The sequence below is a fragment of the Octodon degus genome, unplaced genomic scaffold (assembly GCF_000260255.1).
Source record: "Octodon degus isolate 3935 unplaced genomic scaffold, OctDeg1.0 scaffold00047, whole genome shotgun sequence".
In the NCBI taxonomy this organism is placed as follows: domain Eukaryota; kingdom Metazoa; phylum Chordata; class Mammalia; order Rodentia; family Octodontidae; genus Octodon; species Octodon degus.
The window spans coordinates 4,034,275-4,043,243 of record NW_004524623.1 but is presented as its reverse complement, the minus strand read 5'-3'; the positions used below and the strand labels follow the sequence as shown (position 1 = coordinate 4,043,243).

Below are 8,969 nucleotides of genomic sequence, written 5' to 3'. Positions count from 1 at the left end.
CCACCAAAAAATTAATTAATTAATTAACCAATTAATTAATTAAAATTTGGGCCAGGGAGATGGCTCAGTGGAATAAGTGCTTCCCCTGCAAGCGCAAGGGCCTGAGTTCAATCCCCGGTTCCTCAAAAAAAAAAAGAAAAAAAAGATAGTTCTGACCACAGTGGGTGGGTATAAGATTCAGGATGTGGTACGATAATTTATAATTACGGCTACATAATGGTCCTACGAAATGCCACTGCACCTTAGCATCAAATGTTCTGTGTGGACTTTTGGAGCAGTATTAGCTCTGGAGAAATTGTTACTTCTGTATCTTTGTCAGTTTACACCAAATCAGAAGGGAATGTGTATGTTTACTGAACTAGTCCTCAAAATGTGTGGTTTTTGTTTGTTTGTTTGTTTTTTGTTTTTTGTTTTCAGAACTAGGGATTAAACCTAGGTTCTTGCACTTGCCAGGCAAGCTCTTATTTTACTGAGCCATCTCCCCGACCCCTCAAAATGCTTTGTCCCCAACCAAAAAGAAAAGCCATATAAATGGTATTTCAAAAGTGAATTTTAGAAATATTTCACATAAACAAATGATAGGTAACTAACTGGCATGAAAAAAGTCTTAGCTGCAGTGTTCACCAAAGAAATGCAAGGCAATGAGATATTTAACACTAATTTCAAGGAGAAAAAGAAAAGGAAAATAGAGAAGCCATGAGGATATTTGGGTGAGCATATAAGAATTTGGTGAGATTATCTCAGAGCATCTGGGAGAGCAACTAGGGATGTTCTCACGCTGCTGCTGCTGTCTTGGGCTGAGAAAAGAAGCAACGGGGTGATGCGGGCGTTGAGCCTGAGAACAAAGCCCGGAGTTGGGCCCCGAACTTTTACTTCTGAGAAAGTTTGTTTAGGAAATGATACCAAAGTAAATTTAATAATCACAGATTTATTTCGAATAGAGTGAAATAGTATATCTTTCAATAGAATGGTTAAAATATTCTCAATCCATATTAAGAAATGTTATATAAAGGTCAGTGCTTCAAAAAATAATATGGGAAAATATTTATGAAATAACAGTCTGATGTAAAGTGAAATAATGCAAAATGCATGGTACTAGCTATGTATAAATATGTGGTAGAAGAAAAACTGAGTGGAAGAAAATTAATTAACTTGGTTACTTTTGAATGGTGAAATTATAGAGATTTTATTTTCTTATTTTTCCTATCCACATAACCTATTTGTTTTTATTTTAACATCAATTATATATTTAATGTGTTATTGTTTTTATATGTAAACTTCCAAAACTACTCTAAAATAAAACAGAAATAGATTTGGAACACATTTAAGGAATGAAAAAGTGAATTCTTTTAATCAACTCAATGATATAAAGTGGACGTAGGGATATAGTATATATCAAATAACTTAAGTAAAAGAAAATCAATGTTTTAGATACCAAACCAGCACTATTAGTTTGCTATTGTTCTGGGTAAGATGAATCAGTAACAATCTATCTGCTGCTAACTGTAACATTCAGCAAATCATTAATGAAACTTGCTTTATGGGGACCTTTAAGATGACCTAGGTCTAAAAAGTGTTTTCGTTAAGGAGCCAATGAAGAGGACAAATTCTTTAAGTCAAAAATAACAAGAAAAAGGAGTCCACGGGTAAGAATCTGAATGTGTGAAGCTACAAGCAACTTCACTAGGAAGTATGGAAAAGAAGAGCAGCTCTGGACAGACTAGTTCAAATCTCACACACGTGCGTTACAGGTAGGACATCTTTTTCTTTCTTCCTTGTTTTTCCAAGTTGGTATTCCATTCTTCTGTTAATTTTGTTCAGCAATAGCTTGTCCTAATGCCCCTCTTGTAATAATAGCCCCTCTTTTTTTTTCTAAAAGAGGCTTTTCAGACTTTTAAATTCAGGTAATTTAATTTTATTACTAAAAAATGGCATTGTCTGTTTTATTTTTATTAATTTTTATTGAGAAACAAATAGCAATGAGACAGTTTCAAAACCAATTAGTAGGACAGTTTCAATAATTAATATTGCATATTGTTGTCTTCATAGTGGTTATTCACAGTATAAGATGCAGACATGATATCATGTCCAAACACTATTAGTACAAATCTTCCTTCTCATTGAATTAAGAGAAAGTAGCTATATATCTATCATATTTTATATATACACATACAAAATGGTCTTTCATTTGTATACCTTTTTTTGTTTAGTTTAGTCAGAAATGGGTATTCTATTGCCATTTGAATATTGTAGGTGCATGAATTCAGCAAAATAATCCAATATAGTCCAGTAGTCCACAATAGTAATGGGTTATCTGTAGGAATGGCAATGTCAGAAGTTGTCACCTTGAGCCTTTTGCAGCTCAGCATTGTAATATGCATTTTAAAGTAAACAAAATTTAGCTTCAAATAATATTATGTTATTTCATGTATAATGACAGAGATGAGTATTCCATTGCCATTTAAGTATTGTATTCATTGGCTGTTTTAGAAACACATTCTTTCCTTTTTCCCAGTGAAACTATGGAAACCTAGGTCTGTAGAGCTCTGCTTCGTTATGAGCCAACTGTGCTCAGTGACTTTAAAGCATTCTGTGCGTCTTCTATCTTTTGAGTTTCCACTCGGGCTGACTTAGTTTTCTGCACCTTGATGGCCCATGTACAGAATTAAAGTGCCAACTTGCCCAATACCGCCCTCAAAAGCAAGCTAAGCTTGGGGGAATTTAGGTCACCATTCCGACAGGTTTGGCAAACTGGTGATAACGATGGTGAGGATTTTGAACAGACTTTCAAACAAAGTCATGAGAACTTCAGGGGCTTGTGTTTCATTCTATGGGAAAGTAATTTCCTAGGAGCACCACTTGCTTCACCCAGAGGAGCAATTTTCTTTCCTCTAAAGATTGTCTCTTCTTCTCTTTGCTTTTCTATTTTGTAGTCATGCTTTTGTTGATATGTACATGAGGTTGTCATGCTGAGATTTTGGCTCCTTCACTGCCTAAATGAAGACTAACATATGAACTCCACATGGGCTCTAGGAAGACACTTCACACCTCAGCACAATACCAAGTCATCACACAGTGCTAAAGTGTCATACTCCTAAGGGAGGGGAAAATGCTAAGGAAACTTTTTCTGTTAACTCAAACTTCTTCCTTAGCCTGGAATTCACTTACCTACCTAGATCCCTCGAAGACAGCTGGTCTTGAATGAACTGGGAAACCAGCTTCCCTACCAGTGAATTTGGAAACAGATCCTGTACCCTGGATGAGCCTTGGGTGACCACAGTCACAGGTGACAGATGTTTGCAGCTGGCTGGTTACATGATCACAATCGAACCTGCCTTTCAGAATTGCCAGATCTGGATTCAAGTGGGCAGTTTTACATCGCTGCGCCCATCTCAGCCTCTTACAGAACATGTGCTACTGGAAGCCATTCCGGAGCTATCCAAGAAAACTTACCTCTCCATTTAGCTGCAAGGAAGACATGAAGGAATGGATTTCAATTTTAAGCATTAAACATTCAGGACTGTCATAAGTAGCCTCTGTGTTACACTACTTATAAAGCTCCTCATACCGCTCTGTGCTGAGAAAATGTTTACCATTTGGCTGAGTATTTTGCAACCCTGTTTTTTTTATTGTCTCTTCTTATTTTAATTCAAAAAATATTTATTGAGTGCCTGTCATGTGCTAGGTATTGTTCCAGGTACTTGGGTTACATCAGAGAATGGAGTAAAGAGTACTGCCATTTATTGCCCCTTGACCTGCATTCTGCCTGACTCAGGGTGACTCTCTGTGCCTGCTATCAGCTGCCAAATGGGAGAAGACACAGGCTATGCTCAGATGTGGGTACTGTTCCTGGTGTACTGCAGGTGCTGAACAGGACATCTGCACAATCACCACCCACACAACACAGAGGACTGGAAGTTTGACTTTTAATAATAAAGTACAAGGGGCTGCTGGTGGCGGTGGTGGAAAGGTCCACACCAGCTACACAAGCAATTATTGCTGCTGCTGCTGCTGCTGCTGCTGCTGCTGCTGCTGCTGCTGCTGCTGCTGCTATCAGGTGCCGAGGTCCTTGGCTTTCCCCATAGCTGCCAGTGCTATTTCTTAAAAGCTTTGTCCTTGGCTTCAATGGCTATCTTAGCAGGTGTTTTGGAAGCAGTCCCTCCTAAACGTGGCCAAGATATATTAAAATCCCTCCGTAATCTTTGTCACTTTACTTTTGAACTGGACAAGACTAAATTCCTATACAGTTCTGGAGACACCAAATAAGCTAGAGGAGACCCAGGCTTCCTGGCTGATTTTGATTAAGCCATTGTTGTTGGAGTTTACCAAGTAAACATCATTTCTCTACAACCATCAGCTGGGCATTTTCTATGGTCCAGGTGAAGGTGGCCATGGCTTGATTCTATGGGGCCACAGTAGAGTCCTCCAGGACATACATGGAGTGAGCATTGTTGGTAAGAAACAGTTGCTCTCTCAAGCAGGGCAATCCTACTGGTCTTGGACAAGTGTCTCCAGGTCAGGAGCTTCTGGTCAGAGGTTACCTCCCTGTGTATTGTGCCTTCCAAGACAATGTTTATGGTAAGGAGTCAGGTACCACTGCCAGAGGCAGCAGACACTTGGTCCCAAGAGCATCAGACCACACTCTGGCCAAGGAAATATACTTCACTGCTGTCCAGGACTGATTGAGCTCAGTCACAGTGGAGCATCAGGGCTGTAGAGCCTGGGGACACCTGAGGCCAGGCCAGGCCCCTGTGTTCCTTCCAGGCTCACAACTCAGTCACCAACAACCCACACCCAAGTTGTCACCACAAGGGGTACTCTATCCTCTCCTGTAAAAATCAAGATATGAGCATAATCCAGTTAGCTTTACGCAATCAATGGTTTCAATTTCTATTCCCAGGAGTTTTGATTGTATTTGCCTCATGTTCTTTCCAATAATTTTCATGTTCTTGACACAGTGCTAAGTACACTTGAGTATCTGAACAGGTATCTGTCTTGTAGGCTTTTTACTTTTTAAAAACAATCTTGTCATGTATGGAAGTTTTACAGAAGTCAGACAGAACTAGACAAAGAATCATAGTAGTACCTAGTAATAAGAGATTAAACAAAGAGCTGGCCTTGAGCAGAACTGTGGGGTAGGCCAAGGATTTCTTCTGGAGTTCAATTTGCACATTTCACAATCTGCATTTGCAAGCTTTATAATGGCTTAAAGAAACAGAACAAAAATTTAATCTGTTCTCCAATTTTGAAATTATTGACCCAGAGTATGAAGGTCAAATGACAGCTATGCAAGCATCACAGTGAGAAATGGGGCTTTGGAGTCAGGCAGAGGAGACAAACCCTTAGCCACACACTAGCTGTGTGTCCCTGGGCTCTTCACAGATTGAGTGCCAAGTTTTTCCTCTGAAAATGGAGGTTGCTTTTTGACAGAGGTGCCGTCCATATCAGGATATGTGGACGGACATCCATGAGAGCATTCCTAGGGGATGTGTTCTTAGGGGCTGCTGCAACATCTGCGCGTAGAGTGTGATCAGTGTGCATACCTTGCTTTTGTCCCCCTAGACTGAAGTCATGGTTTCCTGGACTTACTTCTTAAAACTAAAGAAATTTCTAGGAATTGGCAGCAGTTAGGAACATACAGAATGATTTAAAACTCCTCTGAGAAGTCAGAGAAGGCACTTGTGGAGTGGAGTAGAGACCTTCTGTCTTTTTCTTTTCAAAACTTTATTATTCAAAAGATTTCATAGTGGTGGGGAGGAGGAGAGGAGAGGGGGAGCAAGGAGAGACGAGATTAGACTCAAGTCCCTGTTCTCCTTTTGTGAGATCTAAATTAAAAGCCATTGCAACATACCTGTGTGCTGTGAAAGCTGCCACACTTTGAAATTTACAATCCCTTTGACTTTGTTTAGGAAATTTGATTTTGAGACCTAATTTTAAGATAACAAATAGTCTGATTTTAGGATAATAAATATCCTAATTTTAGGATAACAAAATAATTTAGGATAACAAATGCACAAAAAGCTTGCCTTTTGTGTGCAAAGCACAGAGTCCCAAATGTTTTGTGTTCCAAGGAGCTGTAATTTCATTCCTTCTCTATGAAAATCCACACACACAACTCTTTTTGATAAATCACTTAAATAAATTCTGTGACAATCAAAGGGACAGCCAAATAGCTCAGTGGACTAAAGCGCCTGCTTAGGCAGATGCAGCAGCCAGTTGGATTCTTGGCACAGTGCCGGCCCCACCCTCAGAGTGTGTTGAGAGGGCAATTGAGCCTGGGCATGGTGGCATGAGCCTGTAATCCCAGCACTTGGGAGGCTGAAAACAGGAGGATCACTATGAGTCCCATAGTGAGACCCTGTTGACCCTGTACAAAATAAAATAAATAAATAAAAATTCTATGAGAATCAACATTAAATTCTTATGCAGAATTATGCTTTTATTCGCCAAGTAGACAAAATCTATCATATTTACTGTGTAAAATCTCAACTGTTTTGGTAAGGACCAAGTAACTCTGTAAAGCATGTAGGCGCATACACAGGGCTGGACTAAGATGCAACTGTTTTCTTATCTGAGCCCTTCAAAGTCCATGCTGATATCCTTATGGTTGGTTAAGCTGTGCACCAGTGTTAGTGACAGCTTGATGCTCAGCGCAGTTCCAGGCTCAGAAGACGCCATCTAGCCCAGCTTCGGCCCTGCTCTGCCTTAAAGGTACCCTTTAATAGTGCTTCAGCTTTTCCTTCTTTCCATTTTAAACACAGCCTCTCATTGTGCAGTTGCAGCATCACTTCATTGCCTGTCCTTTACTTTGAAATTAAAACAAAAAGAAAGAAAAGAAAGAAAGAAAGAAAGAAAGAAAGAAAGAAAGAAAGAAAGAAAGAAAGAAAGAAAGAAGAAAGAAAGAAGAAAAAGAAAAAGAAATCTGGGCCAAACTGAAGATCATGACCTATGTCTCAAAATTGGTTGAATATCCATATGTTCTTGCAGGTGAAAATCCCAACTTTCAGATGTTCAGAACTTGGAGGATTATTTGGCAGAAATTTTATTTATTTTCTCCAAAATCTATCCTAAAGTCTCACATTTTGTGCCTTGGATTTAAATTTTCCAGCATGATGTTTTCTGGGGTTGTTTATTTCACAAGAAGCCCTCTTGCCTCTAGGACAAGATTTAAGCATTTTGAAGGGGGATTCCATCATGTCCAAAGTGTTCTTGATCTCTTCAAGGTTGGTGATTAAAAAAATATCACTAAATACTAGATAGATTAAAGTAAATCCCTGTTATTTGGAAATGTTGTCAACTATCTCCTTCTGGCTGATTAAGTGACTCAGTTTAATGCTTTATTATTGTAGATTTTTAGAGAGAAGAAGAAATGTAGTGCATTCATGTGTACCCATAACAAGCTTCAACAATTACCAAATTATGGAAAAACCTGCTTCATATGAATAGTTTTTCAACTAATTGATTTTTTTTAGTAGTTTTAGATTTACTGAAAAATTAAGTGAAAAATTCATAGTTTCCAAATATTTCCTCTTCCAGTACCCCTGTTATTATCATCTTATATTAATGTGGCACAATTGTTACAATATCTTTGAGTCAATACTGAACCATGGAATTAACTGAAGTCCATAGTGCTGTGGTCAGGGTTTTCAAGGAAATAGATTTAATACGGGACGCATAATTTATACTATTATGATATTCATCCAAAAATCAAATGCAGAAAAGTGACAGAGATCTGTTCACACACTAGAGACCCCAAGATTCCTGCTGAAGGCCTGAATCTCATGGCAATGGCCTCCATGAGTCCACCTGAAGACCTAGAGCCCATGACTAGAGCCCATAACAATGTCTCATGCAAGTCTATATCAGGATCTGCATTGAAGGCCCAAAGGTCAGGGCAGTTAGAAAGTCAGCATCAGTGGGACAAAGGACATGTTCTAGCAGGCTGAGGGATCTGCCCTGGAGCCAGGAAGCAGTGCTCAACGTAAGGACCAGAATTCCCCAGAAGAGAACTGCAGCCATCCTCAGTGACAGAATAGATCCCAGCTCCTCTGACCATAACAACTTAATTCATATCAGTAGAACAAGCATGACAAGTTTCTCCAAAGAACCAACAGCATCACCTCTCCCTCCAGTTCTCCTTTTTATGCTTCTGGCAGCAATCCTCAGGTGCGCCTTCCACATCCAAAACCACCCTGATTCAGTTTACCTGGGTGTTACAAGTTGGCCATTGCTAATCCACCACACACAGTTTCATCAAAACTTACTATTTGTGTTGTACAAAGTGTGGGTTTGAACAAATATATGACACATATCTACCATTATAATATCATGAAGAATAGCCTTCCAAAAGTTTTTAAATACAACTGTGTCATGCTTACTGACAAGAATATTCTGAGAAAGGAATCTTTAGATATTGTCATTAAGTGTCAGCATCACAGAATGGGCTTGCCTCACAGTGTTGATGTAGAATACACACAAGCCAACCCAGGTGGTACGGGTCAGTCACTCAGCGTGGCCTGTAGACGCAATCTGTGGGTGTCATGAGGCTCACACCTATCTAACATGCCTTACTGTTTTACAGAAAACCTTTTTTTATGTATAAACAGGAGTATACTCTAAAACAATGATGCAGAACTATATAAAGATGTAAGCCAATTTTATAGCTATTTGCTCATTATCAAATATTATGCATTGAACATGAGTGCTAGTGCTACACTTTTATAGAACTGACAGTGTGTTGGCTTGTCTGCAAGACATTACCATAAACACATGAGTAATTCATTGTGCTAAGACATTATAATGGCTATGGTGTCACCCGTTGACAGGAATTTGTCCTTTTACTCTTCCATTACAATCTTATGGACTCCTGTCATAAAAGTCACCATCCAAGAGGTCTTTATGTAATATTAACAAATCAATAAGACTCAGTTAATAAAATACCTATAATTTAGCTTTTACCACCTCAAGAT

At 39.0% G+C, this 8,969-nt stretch overlaps 1 pseudogene; it reads right to left on the bottom strand.

Annotated features, from left to right (window-relative positions):
• Positions 1 to 4,026: 4,026 nt before the first annotated feature.
• The window catches only part of LOC101560324, a 24,784-nt pseudogene continuing 19,841 nt past the window's right edge, over positions 4,027 to 8,969 (bottom strand).